Below are 14,880 nucleotides of genomic sequence, written 5' to 3' on the forward strand. Positions count from 1 at the left end.
CCGGCGACCCACACTTCACCTCTGCCCCTGCCCCCTCGCACCCCTGCACTTCACCTCTGGAGGGCAGCCAGCACTGGCCTGGCCAGGCCTGGCCACACAGGCGTGAGCAGCCCCCAGCTTGCCCGAGGTCTCTGTGCGGCCCCAGCCCGGGAGGCCTGGACGGGTTGGCCGGCCGGCCTCCCACCAGTGCCTGACCCACAGGTCCCCACACCTGTTTCCAGGGTGCCTGTGAGCCGGTGGGCGGGGCGGGCGCTCCCTGGGCCCCTCCCAACCCCCTCTCCACCACGCCTGGGACGGGACACGTGGCCTCCACTGCCGCCCGGTCACGGGGACCCATCAAGCTTGCCCTGCACCAGCCACGCCCAGGCCCAGCGGTCGGCTGTCCCCAGGAAAGCCCCCTGTGGGGCAGAATCGGGGCTGGGGACAGACCGTGAGCGGAGGGTCTGCAGACAGGGTGGGCTCTGTGGGCCTCTCGACTGTGGGGATGGCCGCGGGGGCCCCAGGTCACCCCGCCAGGCTGGCCTGACCCTGCACTGACCCATACCAGCACCCCTCCAGTGCCGGCACTGCATCCATTCCCGCCTTACAGAGGGGGAAACTGAGGCAGAGAGCAAGAGGGTCAGAAAGGGGCTCCTGGGCGAATGGGGGTGTGAGCACTGGGGGAGGGGGAGGGACGGGGGGGGGTACGCGAGCACCAGGCAGCCCGGGCCCTACGTGTGCCGGAGAGCTCAGTGCGTCCCTGAAGCTGAGGCTCCTCGCTGGAGGCCCCAGAACTCCAACGCCTGGCCGGGGGTTCCACCGGCAGACCCTGGGCAGCTGCGAGGCCCCTCCGGAGGAGCGGCTCTGCCCTCTGCTCCCCAGCCTGGCTCAGCCGCTGCTGGTGTCCCCGGAAGCCGCCCTGCCACCCTCCATCTCCTGCGGTACCTTAGTGTCCCCGGGCGGAGCAGAGCTGAGCGGCGGGGATGCTGCCCACCGCCACCGGGCGCAGTGGCCAGGGCACGCACCCCAGCACGCAGCCGTTCCCTACGCCGGGGGTCCCCCAGGAATGCACGTCTAGGCCTGGTCACCTCGCACTGGCCCTGCCCAGTGTCTGTGGCGGTGGAGGGCCTCAGGGGACCCTGCAGAACCCCAGGGGGCGGACACCCCACTGCTAACCACCAACCCATCACCCACGCCTCTGTGGGGACCAGCACCAAGCCCTGAGGCGGCACAGCACTGCCCAGGGGGCAAAGGGGCACTGCGTGGGTCTGCCGGGACCTCCGCCCGGGGCAGGGGCTGCATCTGCCGGCACACCACCCGGTCTGGGCCTCTGGGTGCAGGTGGGTGGGCCAGCGCCCTTCACCTCGGGACTGGAGAAAAGCCAGCGAGCCACGGTGGCCGAGGGAGCCCCAGCCCCAGCTGCACCCCCCACCCCCAAACATCAGTCTCTGATGACAGGAAGGGGTCGCCAAACACGGCCGACATGCTGCCCGTGCCACAGATAGGCAAACGGAGGCCTGGGGAAGGCAAGAGTCACAGGAAGCCTCGTGGACCCTGAGTGTCGCAGAGCAGTGGGTCCGGCCGTCCTCCCCCGGGCCCTGTCCCGGCAGCCCCGGCCCCGCAGGCCCCGCAGACCCTCGGGCAGCGCTCGGCCAGGCGGAGGCTCGGCTCGCCACGCCGGCTGGGACAACTTTCCCCGCGGGTCATGGCGCGGTCATCGTGGGATGCTCCTGAGCTGCGGCGGCTCGTGCTCCCGGGATGGCGCGGCCTGGGCCCTGCCTGGGGGGGGACACCGGGGCACGGCGGCAGGGCAGACCCGCGGCCCCTCAGCCCCGAGTCCTCCTCACCCGGCAGCGACCCGGCGCCGCTGGAGTCGGGGAGGACCGGCGCGGCCATGCCGGGCGCGGGGCCTCCTCGGGCCAAAGGCGCCCGAGGGGGCCTGGGCCTGGGCTGCGGGCCCCGGGCGCCGCCGCCTCGGCTCGCCGTGACCTCGGGCCCCTTAGGTCACCCGAGAAGTTGTCTCCAGACAAGCGCCGCCCGCTCCGGCGCGCGCCTCCAGCCGGGCCGGGGCCGCGGGGGGCGCCGGGGCGCCGCGCGTGGGCCCCGCTTTGTTCGGCCGTGGGCCCCGGGCCGCGCGGGCCGGACGCGGGTCGGTCCGGGTGGGGGCGCGGGGCCGCGCAGGTGTAAACACCGCGGCGCCTCGGGCCTCGCCGCGGGCCGGGCGCTGCGGGGCCGCGGACCCGCCCGCCGCCCGCCCCGCCGCCCGCCCCGCCGCCCGGCCTGCGGCGCGGCCCCGCGGCCCCGCGGCCCGGAGCGGGGCGGCGCGGCGGAGGGCGCGGGCTCACCGGGGTCCGAGTGCGAGCTGAAGGCGAAGCTGGGGTTGAAGAAGGACGACGACATGGCCAGGGCCAGCGGCGCGGCGGGCGGCCCCGGGCGGGCGGCGCGCATCCCCGGGCGCGGCGCGCAGGACCCGCGGCCCCGGCCCGCGCCGCCTCCGCATCGCCGGCGCCGCCGCCGCAGGTGCGAGCGCGCCCGGCTCAGCCCCGCGCCGCCCCGCGCCGCCGCAGCGCGGGCACCGAGGGGGCGGCGACTGGCCCGGCCTCGCCCGCCGCCGCCGCCGCCGCCGCGGGCTCCCGGCTCCGCTGGTGCAGTCGGAAAACACGCGGGAGCGCGCGCGGGGAGGGGCGGGAGGAGGGCAGCGGGAGGGAGGCGGGGTGGGGGAGGGGGAGGGGAGGGGGAGGGAGGGTGGGGGGGAACGGAGGACAGAGGCGGGGATGGAGGGGGAGGGGATGGAGGTAGGGGAAGGATGGAGGGGAGGAGGGGGGATGGAGGGGGTGAAGGGGGAGGGGATGGAGGTAGGGGAAGGATGGAGGGGAGGAGGGGGGATGGAGGTGAGGGGGGATGGAGGGGGTGAAGGGGGAGGGGATGGAGGTAGGGGAAGGATGGAGGGGGAGGAGGGGGATGGAGGTGAGGGGGGTGGGGATGAGGAGAGGGGATGGAGGCTGAGGGGGGAGGCAGGGAGGATGGAGGCTGAGGGTGGTGGAGGCAGGGTCTGTTGGCCCATCTTGCACACCATTACAGGGAGGTGCTGGCTGGGCAGGGTGGACAAATGTGTGGGGAGGTGCTGGGGGGGATGGGTGGGGAGGTGTGGGGGGGTGGATGGGTAGGGAGGTGGGGGTGGGTGGGGAGGTGCTGGGGGGGATGGGTGGGGAGGTGGGGGTGGGTGGGGAGGTGTGGGGGGTGGATGGGTGGGGAGGTGTGGGGGGGTGGATGGGTAGGGAGGTGGGGGTGGGTGGGGAGGTGCTGGGGGAGGAGGGCCGAGGGTCTCTGTGCAGTTCCCACGCTCCTGGGCAGTATTCATGTGTGGTAAGATTTTTGCAGCTGGCACTGGAGCACCCCGTTCATTCTTGGGGGTCCAGGTGGAGAAGGGGTGCCCAGGACCCGGAGGACCACAGGGATTTGGCTGAGGGGTAAGCAGGCCGGGTGCTAGGACCTGCTCGGCTTTTCCCATGTGAATGCACCCACCCCAGCGCTGGCCTCAGGGTGAAGGCCCTGGGTTCTGTCTCCGGCTCCCCAAGGCAAGGGGCCCGCTTCCGCCCTTAAGGGTTGCTGTGTGGGCAGCCAGACCCCAGGAGCCCACGGCACTAGAACATTCTTCTTGCCCCTGATCTCACCACTGCGGACAAGGGCCCCCAGCAAGTTTTCCATCCTCCTGGGTCCCAAGGGCACGTGGACACAGGCGGCTGGCCCAGGAGACCAATGGCTGCTGGCTGGAGCAACTCGGGATCAGAATTGAAGGGGCTGCCTGCCTGACTTACAGAAGGAACTCCTCCTGCATTACCTTCATATGACAACTGAAAACATAAGAAACAGTTAAAGGGGCACCAGAAGCTCAGTGATCGGCCTCCTCCGCAGATGAACAGGGAAGGCACACAGCAAAGAGGACCGAAACCGCCGCACTGGACAGCCGCAAGCCAGGCCGGGACTGCTTACACGAAAGGTCCGGAACAGGCGCGAGCAGAGGTGAGGGCGGCCCTAGGGCTGCAGGAGTCCCAGGGGGGTGGAAGGGGGGGTGACTGAAGGTGGGAGGGGGCGGGGGAATGATGAGTGTTCTGGGATTGGAGGTGGCCACTACAAGGCCGTGAATACACAGAAGGCGTTGATTGGGCTGGGTGGTGGGGCGGACCTGTGGTCCGAGGAAGAGGCAAGGCGGCAGGAGCCCTTAAACCCGGAGTTCAGCACTAGCCATGGGACACCAGGACACCGTTGCAAAAACCCAAACAAAACCCCTGACGTGCAGACTTCAAAGTGATGGGTTTCGTGATGTGAATCTTTACCTCAAAACAAGCTGGCAGACAAACGGAGGGACAAGGGGTGAACAAACGCAGCGGTGGTTCTTACTAGACACGGTTGAAAATGATCTATGCAACCTGTGGGCAGGAAAGGGATAGGAACATGGAGACAGCTAAGGAAGAGGTGACATTTGCCAAAAAGAAATGTACTCATGCCGAGTGCGGGTGGCTCACACTTATCACCTGGCATCCTAGCTACCAGGAGGCTGAGATCTGAGGATTGTGATTCAAAGCCAGACTGGGCCTAGAAATCTGTGAGACTCTTACCTCCAATTAACCACCAGAAAACCAGAAGTGGTGCTGTGGCTCAAAGTGGTAGAGTGCTTGCCTTGAGTGAAAAAGCTCAGGGACAGCGCCCAGGCCCTGAGTCAAAGCCCCATGACGGAGGAAGGAAGGAAGGGAAGGAGGGAGGAGGAGGGAGAGTACTCTCACCTGACTTATGCAATGGTAACCCTGCTGTACATCCACTTTATAATAACAATTGAAAATATTTAAGGAGAAAAGGAAATTTAAAAAGAAATAAAATGGCTGAAGAGGAAAAACAAAATTTAAAAAAAAAATGTAAGCTGGCAGAAACACACTCCAAAGTGAATTTGTCTCTTTTGGTTGGCACTAGGGTTTGAACTCAGGACCTCATGTTTGTTCAGCAGGTGCTCTACCACCTGACCCATGCTCCCAGCCCTTCCTGCTTTCATTTTGAGCTAAGGTCTCATGCTTTTGGCCAGTGCTGGCCTGGACCATGGTCTTTCTACATTTGCTTCTTAAATAGTTGGGAAAACAGGCATGAGTCACCACACCCAGCTCTTTAATGTAATTTTTTTTTTCAGTCGTGGAGCTGGAACTCTGGGCCTGGGTGCTGTCCCTGAGTTCCTCAGCTCAAGGCTAGCTCTCTACCACTTGAGCCACAGCATCACTTCCTTAATGTAATATTTTAAATTCAAAATTTATGCACACAATGCACAGTGAGCAAAATACTATATATGTGTGTATATATATATATATATATATATATATATATATAGTTTTGTTTTTGCCAGTCCTGGGACTTGAACTCAGGGCCTGGGTACTGTCCCTGAGCTTCTTTTATATATATATTATTGATATAGATAGATAGATAAATAATTTGATATAGATACACACATACACGCGTATACATGTGTATGTGTGTGTGTGTATATATATATGTATATAGTTTTGTTTTTGCTTGTCCTGGGACTTGAACTCAGGGCCTAGACACTGTCCCTGAGCTGCATTTGCTCAAAGCTAGCACTCTGCTGCTTGAGCCACAGCGCCACTTCCAGCTTTTTCTGTGTATGTGGTACTGAGGAATGGAACCCAGGGCTTCATGCATGCTAGGCGAGCACTCTACCACTAAGCCAGGACCTTCCCAGCCAGATACTATGATGTTAAATAAAGGTAGGCACGACAGGACTGGCAAGCCTCCTGGAGTAGAAGGTTGGGGGCTTGGAGTCCTGTCCCAGATCCTGCTTTAGCCGAGGTGGGAGGATGTAGCCTGAGGGTATGCCCCCCGATGCCTTCCAGGCCTCAGGGCCAGGCCCCAGCAATGTCACTGCCCAGCAGGGCGCCTGTGACTCCGGGGTGTCCACGCTGGCCACCTGGGAGGTGGAGAATCGAAGGGTCACAATTTGACAATAGCCAGGGCAGAAAAGTATGTGAGACCCTTGTAATCCCATGGCTGGCTGCAGTGGCACATGCCTGCTATCCCGCACTGTATGGGAGGCTGAGATCGGAGGACTGTGGTTCTGGGCCAGCCTTCTGGGCCCCAGCCCCCCTTAGAAATAACCAGGGAAAAACGTGGCTGGGGGCGCCGCAGAGCGCTGGTGAGCAAGCCAGCAATGAGAAGAGCAAAGGCCACTGGCGGCTGGGTTCAGGTCCCACCGGCTCCCGGCCAGCCTGACCTCATGGATTGTCCGGTGGGAACTGGACCGGCCGTGAGCCCGGCCCGTGTGCCACACAGGAGCTGCCCAATTGAAACATAAGACATCTTCGTTCTAATCAACCACATTAGCTGGAGCCAGGACCCCGTGGCCCACACGCAGACAGTCTCCTGGGAGCACAGAGGGAAACAGAGGCAGGAAACCAATGCCCCAGGCAGCCCCTCCCTGGCTGGCCGGGGATCATCCCCCACCTCTGACTGACCAGGCGGCCGGGGCCCCGGGCAGCCCCTGGGCAGCCCCGGCCCCATGGCCATGAGCCACGTGCCCAGGAGACCCAGCACAGGGACAGCCCCCCAAAGGGCGCCAAAGGGCGCGGCCTGTGCAGGAGGGAAGAGCCCAGAGCCCGGGTGCGGGGTGGCTTACCCACTCTGCCCTACGCAGACACTCCCGGAAAGAGGCCAGATTCCTCTGCCAGCTCACTGCTTGGCTGGGCAGCTACTGGGGCATCTGGGTGGTGCAGGACAGGGGGGGCAGGGGGGAGGCCCCCCCCCGTGGGCCTCAGGCCGCAGGGAGGGCAGTGCCAGCCTGCCTAGGGGGACGGGGAGGTGTCCACGGGGCCTGCAGGCTGGCTCTACCCGCGGATGGCGCAGGAGGGCGGGGCAGGCCATCCCTCCCTGCCCGGGGCTCCCTGTGCCTGGCCGCGCCCGGCCCCGGCCGCCCCCACTGGCCTCCATCTCCGCCAAGGACACTTGTTTTGTTTGTAGCATTCGTGCCCACCCCGCATGCTTCCTTCTTGATCGTGGCAAAAGTCCCATAATGCAAGATTCTCCACGTTCCCACGTTCCCGCGTGCTGTGACCAGAGACTGCCATGGCCAGGGCACCCCAAAGGAGGCGGTCCCGCGGGCCCCGCCCCTGCCGTAGCCACGCCCAGAAGGAGGCGGTCCCGCGGGCCCTGCCCCTGCCGTAGCCACGCCCAAAAGAGGTGGTCTCAATGGGCTCCGCCCCTGCCATAGCCACACCCAAAGGAGGCGGTCCCACGGGCTCTGCCCCTGCCATAGCCACGCCCCACAGGAGGTGGTCCCTGGTGGGCTCCGCCCTGCCATAACCACGCCCCAAAGGGATGCTGTCCTTGGGGATCCGCCCCGTCCCGTGAGCTCCGCCCCTAGCCAGCCTTGCCCCCTAGCCCTCTCCGCGCCCTGCCCCCCATCTCTACTGATCGGCCTGTTCTGGACATTTCATAAAAGTAGAAGCTGCGTTGCCTGGTTTTCTGCTGGGCTTCTCGCGCTCCCTGCGGTATTTCCAGGGTCTTCCGTGTGGGGGTGCTGCAGCCTCGCCCCTTTTTAGGGCTGATCATAAATTCTACTGTTGGTCACGTGGGAGCAGCTGCTGGGGCAAGACTGAGTGGTGGGGTGTGGAGGACGGGTGGGGGAGAAGGGAGGGGCGGGGAGGGCCCTGGGTCACTGCCGCCAGGCCCTTCAGAGGACCATGTGCTCTCCAGGACGTGGCCTGTCTCCAGGAGATGAGAGGCAGTACCCAGATCTCAGGGCTGGGACCTTCCCAAGGCCCCAGGAGATGGCCAGTCAAGGAAACAGCTAGAACTTCAGTCTGCAGGCACAGCTAGGGGGCTAGGGGTGGATCTAGGGGATCTCCAGGGAGTGCCCAGGCTGACCACTGCCTGCACAGTTGATGTTGTCCAGGGTCCCCTGCCGGCTTCTCAGACACCCTGCCCGCCCGTGGCCACTGAGAGGCCATGTGTGCAGCCCGCTGCCCGTGCGCCCACTGCACAGCCCCTCCAGCCGCTGTGGACAGGCAGTGTGTATACTGGGGGAGGCCAGGCCATGGGGGGGCGGGGGAGCATGTGGGGGGGCACACGAGGGCAGCCAGCTTTCCAGGTTGCCACTGGAAAGCCACACCTAAGAGTACAAACCAGCTCCTTCCCTGGGCCAATTTCACTTATAGGAAAGCACGGCAACTGGACAAGTTCTCAGAAACACAAAACCTACCAAACCTAAATCACAAACAACTAGAGAATGTGAACACCTGCATTGTTAGTCAGGAGGCAGACTGATCAGCAACCAAGAATCTGACAAACAAAAGCTTTGGACCTGATATTTCACAGCTGGACTCCATAAGATATTCAAAGACCCACACCAACCATTCCCACCCCACCTGAGGCCAATAGCCCCCCATTCCAGACTTCGCAAAGATACTATGAGAAAATACAGAGTAGCCCCTCCCGAATTCAGGTGCCCACTCCCAGCTCCACAGCACCTGCCATGATTCTTCTCCATGATTAACTGGGGTTTATTAGGAGAATGCAAAGGTGTGGCTGAACCTACAAAACCCATCTCTGTGGGCTGGAGGGAGCAGCTCAAAAGGTGGAATGTCTGAGCTGGGCGCCCATGGCTCATGCCTGTCATCCCCGCTACTCAGGAGGCTGAGATCTGAGGATCGCGGTTCAAAGCCAGCCAGGGCAGAAAAGACTGTGAGGCTCTTATCTCCAATAAGCCACCAGAAAAGCAGAAGTGGCACTGTGGCCCAAGTGGTAGAGTGCTTGCCTTGAGCTGAAGAGCTAAGGGACAGTGCCCAGGCCCAGAGTTCAAGCCCCACGACTGACCAAAAATAAAAAATAAAAAAAACAGGTGGAGTGTCTGACTAGCAAGAGTGAGGTCTTGAGTTCAATCCTAGTAATACACACACACACACACACACGTGCAGAGACACAATCTGTCAATGTAATACACCACTGTAACAGAATAGAGGATAAAAACCACACAATCATCTCTTTAATTGAAAAAAGAAGTGTGAAAATTCCATGCTTTTCAATACTTTCATGATAAACACACTCAACAAACTGTGAAAGAGGCCATTTCAATAGGACATGATCCATCCACAAGAACTCACGGCAAATGTCCCACTCAGAGAATAATGAAAAACTCAAACCGTTTTCCTCTAAGACCAGGAGCAGGTCGAGAGTGCCTGCCTCACCCCTCCTGTTCAACACAGTACTGGAAGCTCTAACCAGTTAGGCAAGAAAAAGGAAATGAAGTAAAACCTGCTGGGAGCCTCCAGGGTGTGGCGGTGGAGCTCCCGTCCAGGTCTGCCCAGGGCCAGAGCCCCCACTTACCACCTCCCCTCCCTCAGTGAAGGAGGCTCCCCCCCCCCCCCCCGCACCAGGCTGGCAGCAGGCCTTGGCCTTTGGTGATGCCTGGCACTCCTGGCTTTCCAGTCCCCCCCGCCCCCCGCCCGTTGTGAAGTAATCTTTGACCTCAGGGGAAGGGGTGGGGGTGAGGCTGCTCTCACACCAGCCCAGACCCAGCACCTCCTGGGGATGCAGGCAGCTCCATCCACAGCCCGCCGCCCGTGGCCTGCCGCCCGTGGCCCAGGCATACATAGGCCCTGTGGAGGTGGGCCTGCTCCACTGGCAGGGGCCACACTGGCTCTGGGGCTGTTCCAGCCCCACCCAAGAGCCGGTGCCACTGGGATTTCCCTCCCTTTCTTGGTGGGGAACCTGAGGCACAGAGTGGCAGGAAGGCTGAGTTCTGAGAAAACTCCTTGGTCAGTGGCCCCTCGTTTTCACCCCTGGGTGGTGGAGCTGGGGCAGCACTCCAGGCCGGCTCCCTGTCCACCCTGGGGAGAGGATGGACGAGGACTTCCCTCAGGTGAGGGAGATGGCGCTGGCTACAGGCACATTGCCATCGGACAAGGACCTGGGGCTGCTGCTTGCAGACATGCAGCCCCATGAGACGGCGCACTGGGCCAGGGTGGCCCCACTGAGGTGGGGGTCGTGGAGCCCAGCTGCCCCTCCCCGGCTGCCCAGCCCCTGGTGACCTGAGCCCAGCGGGTGCCAGGCTCCTTCAATGACCTCAAGTTCTCGGGGCAGCTGGGGGACGTGGGCACTGCTGGCCTTCCAGACCCTGGACAAGGAGGACAAGAGTGGCTTCCACAGTGGAATGGGCAGGCCGGGGCGGGCCGGGGCGGGGCCGGCGCTCTCCCATCATCCTCCTTGATACAGTGGGAGGCGGCCAGGCAGCCCAGGGCAGCCCCAGGGGCAGTGCCAGGCACCAGCCCCCTCCTAGGGCTCAGTCTCCTACCTGCAAAGTGGGGAGTGTGCGCCCTGTCACTGTCTTCTTGACCCAGGTATGACCTGTCACTGCCCCCAGCCCACGCCAGGCTCATCATTGACAGACCAGAGGCCGAAGCCATGGTAAGGACTTTGAAGGTAGGGGCAGCACGGATGGGGAAGAGGGGACCACCTCAGGCCCAGCCCACACCCTGCCCTGGGCACAGGGAAACTGAGTCTGGGGGAGACTGGGGCCAGGGAAGAGTGTCTGGGCAGAACCCGGATAGGAAGGGGCCTGGGGCGGCACTGGAATAACGGGAGGAGCCGTGAGCCTGCCAAGAACTGGCCATCGGAGCCCTTCCCACCCCAGCTGCGGAGCACGGGCAGGCCCAGGGCCACCAGAGAAAAGCGCCCACGGGCTCAGAGCCCCAGATGCACCGCCCAGCTGAGCAGACTCATTCCCACCACCAGAGCCGCGTCACACGCAGTGGCCACGAAGTTTGAAGGAGAAGCAGCTAGCCGGGTGCGGGTGGCCACAGCTGTACTCCTCTGGAGGCTGAGATCTGAGGATCCCAGTTCCATGCCAGCGCAGGTAGGAAGATCTTTTTTTTTGGTCAGTTGTGGGGCTTGAACTCTGGGCCTGGGCACTGTCCCTCAGCTCTTCAACTCAAGGGGAGCATTCTACCACTTGAGCCACAGCGCCACTTCTGGTTTTCTGGTGATTTATTGGAGATCAGAGACTCACAGACTTTCCTGCCTGGTCTGGCTTTGAACCACGATCCTCAGATCTCAGCCTCCTGAGTAGCTAGGGTTACAGGTGTGAGCTACTGGCGCCCGGCTAGTCTGTGAGACTCTTGATCTCTGATTAACCACCAAAAAGCTGGAAGTGACTCTGTGGCTCAAGTGGTGAACTCTAAGCTTTGGGAGAAAAAGCTCAGGGACGTGCCCAGGCCCTGAGTTCAAGCCTCAGTTCTAGCACATACACACACACATATACATGCATGCATGTGAACACACATATACAGATACAAACATGCATATGGACACGTCCATACACACGTACATGCAAACATATACACATACACAAAGGAGGAGCGGCTGACCAAGAGTGGCGTGCTGACAAAGGCGGGGTGGCCAGGAGGCCTGTGGAGGGCAGGACCTGCCGGGTCAATTCCCAAGGCTGAATGCGGACCTGAGCGGACGCACCCACGCCAGTTCCAGGAGGTCATGGGGTAGATGCGGCCTGTGCCAGGAAGCGGAAGAGAAACGGCTCACAGGAGCGCCGGCGCCCTGTGTGTTTGCGGGTGAGCTGGGGTGGGCGTGGGAGGGTCCCGGGAGACACACAGCAGCAGGCAGGGGTGTGCATTGGCCCCTTCTCCCACCCCTGACCCCCACCTCTGCGGGCCTGCCCAGACACCTGCTCCCCCCACCCCTGCTCTACACACGGTGGCGCAGAGCTGCTACTGGGATGAGGCCACAGGGTTGCCAGGCAGGTGTCCTGAGAGGCACAGTGCCTGAGTCCTCGCGGGCAGCTTCCAGAAGCTCCTGTGCCCTCGGCTTCTGGGCTCTGCTCTTGGCTTGCCTCCTCCATGCTCCTCGCCCCAAGACACTCTCGGCTCCCAAGCTTTCCCCCGGGCGCTGGGCACACTTCTTGGGTCTCTGTACTGCCCATGCTCGCTGCTCACCGGTGCTCACCCAGCCGGTGGCTGCTCTGTGCCAGGCAGCTCCCGCCCTCCCCTCCCTCCCCTCCCCTTCCACCCCCCCACCCCCGCCCCAGGCCCCCTCCAGCCTGCTTGTCCTAGGGGTAGTGTTTGAGTGACAGGTGAGGGCAGCTTGGTACTGCCCGTGGGAAGTGAGGGGCCTGTTCTGGTGCTCCACCAGGGCGTCTGCACCGCTGTGCCCCCAGCCTGGCCCGACCCTTAGCTCTGTGGAGGCCCCTCCTCTCCACCGCCACCGCCCACTCAACGCACGCACTCACTCCCGCGGGCTATCCCTGGGGTCTGAACCCTCCTGGCCCTGCTCTTTCCCCTACCAACGGGAATACTCGCCTTTAGAGGTGGTTGTTTTTTGCTTTTTGTAGTACTGGGACTTGAACTCTGAGCCTTGCCCTTGCTAGGCTGATGCAATACCGCAGAGCCAAACCTCCAGCTCTGGCTATTTTTTTTAGCATGGGATTTCGAGCCCGTCCAAGTTTGCACCTGGACCTCCAACTGCCTACTCAAGACTTCCCGCAGTGCTGGGCTTGCAGACATGGCCACCGCGTCAGCCTCTCTCTGAGGAAATGGAGTCTGGCAGACTTTTCTGCCCAGGCTGGCCTGGAACTGCCATCTTCCCAATGAGTAGCTCAGATTATGGGTAGGAACCAGTGGTCTCCAGCTCTTCTCTTTTTTATGAGCCAGCCAAGCACCAAGGACTTGGGGTTATCAGAAAAGGGAGCGCACAGATGGCCCACGGCTCCCTGCCACACACATTCCACTCACGATGCCCAGGATCTGAAGAGCCGTGGAGGGTCCCGGCACCCCCGGCCTCGGTTCCTGTCGGGAGGGGGCTTCGGCTGGCTATAGCTCCTCTGGGAGGAGGAGCCAGCCGGGCCTCCAACCACAGGCCGTTTTCACAGCCAGCTCGCCCCCACCTAACTACCTTCCAGACCCAAGAACCACATGCGATGCCCACACTGTGCAGTGGTCTGAGCTATTCTCGCCTGACTTAAATAAAAAGGAAAAGGGAACCCCATGCCAACATTAAGGAGAGCAAGCTGGGGTGGCTTGGGTACTCTCAGACCAAGGAGAGGCTGCAGGAAGCACTTCCAGGTGTGTAATGATGAAGACTCACAGCGGATCTGTGCGCGCGCATGTGCAATGGCCTCAAGTGCAGACGCCAGCGCTTGGGACAGGAAGTTTTGTGGTGCTCCATGCCTGTTGTTCCAGCTATTCAGAAGGGGGACGGGACAAAGCTCTCAAGACCCTGACTCAAAAACAAAATACAAGCTGGGCACCAGGGACTCTTGCCTGTGATCCTGGATTCTCAGGAGGCTGAGAGCTGAGAATTGCACTTCAAAGCCAGCCTGGGCAGGAAAGTTTGTCAGATTCCTTCCTCCAAAAAGCAAGAGGGGCTGGGAAGGTGGCTCAGTGGTACAGCGCTTGCCTTGCATGCTTGAGGCCCTGGGTTCGATTCCTCAGCACCACATAAGCAGAAAAAAAAAGCCGGAAGTGGTGCTGTGGCTCAAGGTAGAGCGCTAGCCTTGAGCTGAAGAGTTGAGGGACAGCGCCCAGGCCCAGAGTTCAGGCCCCACGACTGGACTCCCCCCCCCCCCCAAACAAAAGCAGTAAGTAGAGCTGTGGCTCAAGTGGGAGAGTACCAGACTTGAGTAAAAAAGCTCAGGGAATGCCCTGAGTTCAAGCCCTAGGACTGGCACACATAGACACAAAAAATTACCTCCTAAGCTGGGCGCCAGTGGGCTCACGCCTGTAATCCTAGCTACTCAGGAGGCTGAAATCTGAGGATCGCGGTTCAAAGCCAGCCTGGGCAGAAAGTCCATGAAACTCTTACCTCCAATAAACCACCAGAAATGGAAGTGGCGCTGTGCTCAAGTGGTAGAGTGCTCACCTTGAGCTGAAGAGCTGAGGGACAGCGCTCAGGCCCAGAGTTCAAGCCCCATGACCAACAAAAAAAAAAAAAAAAAAAAAAATTACCTTCTAGGTCTGGTGAGACACACCAGAGCCAGCCTGGGCAGTTAATAAGACTCTATCTCAAAAACCAAATAAAAATAGACTAAGGACGTGGCTCAAGCAGTAGAATGCTCGCCTAGCAAGTGTAAGGTCCTGGGTTGGGGTTCCTGTACTGCAAACAAACCCACTGCAAGGAGACGCGGTGCCGGCAGGCATGTGTGTGAGTGGGTCACCTGGTGCATGTTGAGCGAGGAACAAGCGAGCTGAGGAATGGATGTGAGCCATGGAGGAAGCAACGGAGGGGCTAATGAAAGAATCAGGAAAGCACGAAGGCCAGAGCTCAGGCAGGAGGAAGCAATGACCCAACAGGAGCTTACACAGCACACGCTCAGTGAGTTCCTGCTGGAGGCCACCGCTGCTCTCCACTGGTGCCCACTGTCTCTGCAGAGGTCCTCCTACGTATTCATCCGCTCAATACCTCACTTGCAAAAATGCCTTAGTTTAGCAACTGGTCATACCCCCCCCCCCCCACCGTTCGACAGCTAATGAGGGCTGAGACCCCCTTCCTTAGCCGCCCCCTTCCCCCTCCCCCCCCTCACCTGCTCAACCCCTCCCCGCACACCAGGCTGGCTGCAGGCGCTGTAGGACTGGCTCAGAGGGGAGCAGCTGCAGGCAGGGCGGGCGGGGAGGGAAGGCTGTGGGTGACACCTCTGCTGCCCTGCCCTGCCCTGCCCTGCCCTGCTCTGCCCGCGGACCTGGGCCCAGCTGCATCTAGTCACGGCTCTGTGATGCCGGCGTGCCTCTGTGGCTCTTACACAGCCCTTGCACTTGGCCTGGGCCTCACGCACACATGCCCTCACAGACTCCATGGAGTGGAGGCTGGTCTGTCTTCCTTACCTGAGATCCTGGGCTCCTGCTC

General features: G+C 61.7%; 1 protein-coding gene across 1 annotated transcript in view; it reads left to right on the forward strand.

The window, feature by feature from the left end:
- Positions 1-14,880, forward strand: part of Baiap2 (BAR/IMD domain containing adaptor protein 2) — a 164,335-nt gene that overhangs the window by 99,233 nt on the left and 50,222 nt on the right. The gene's annotated exons all lie outside the window — the stretch shown is intronic.

The sequence above is a fragment of the Dipodomys spectabilis genome, unplaced genomic scaffold (genome assembly GCF_019054845.1).
Source record: "Dipodomys spectabilis isolate Male_0828 unplaced genomic scaffold, ASM1905484v1 ptg000512l, whole genome shotgun sequence".
Classification (NCBI taxonomy): domain Eukaryota; kingdom Metazoa; phylum Chordata; class Mammalia; order Rodentia; family Heteromyidae; genus Dipodomys; species Dipodomys spectabilis.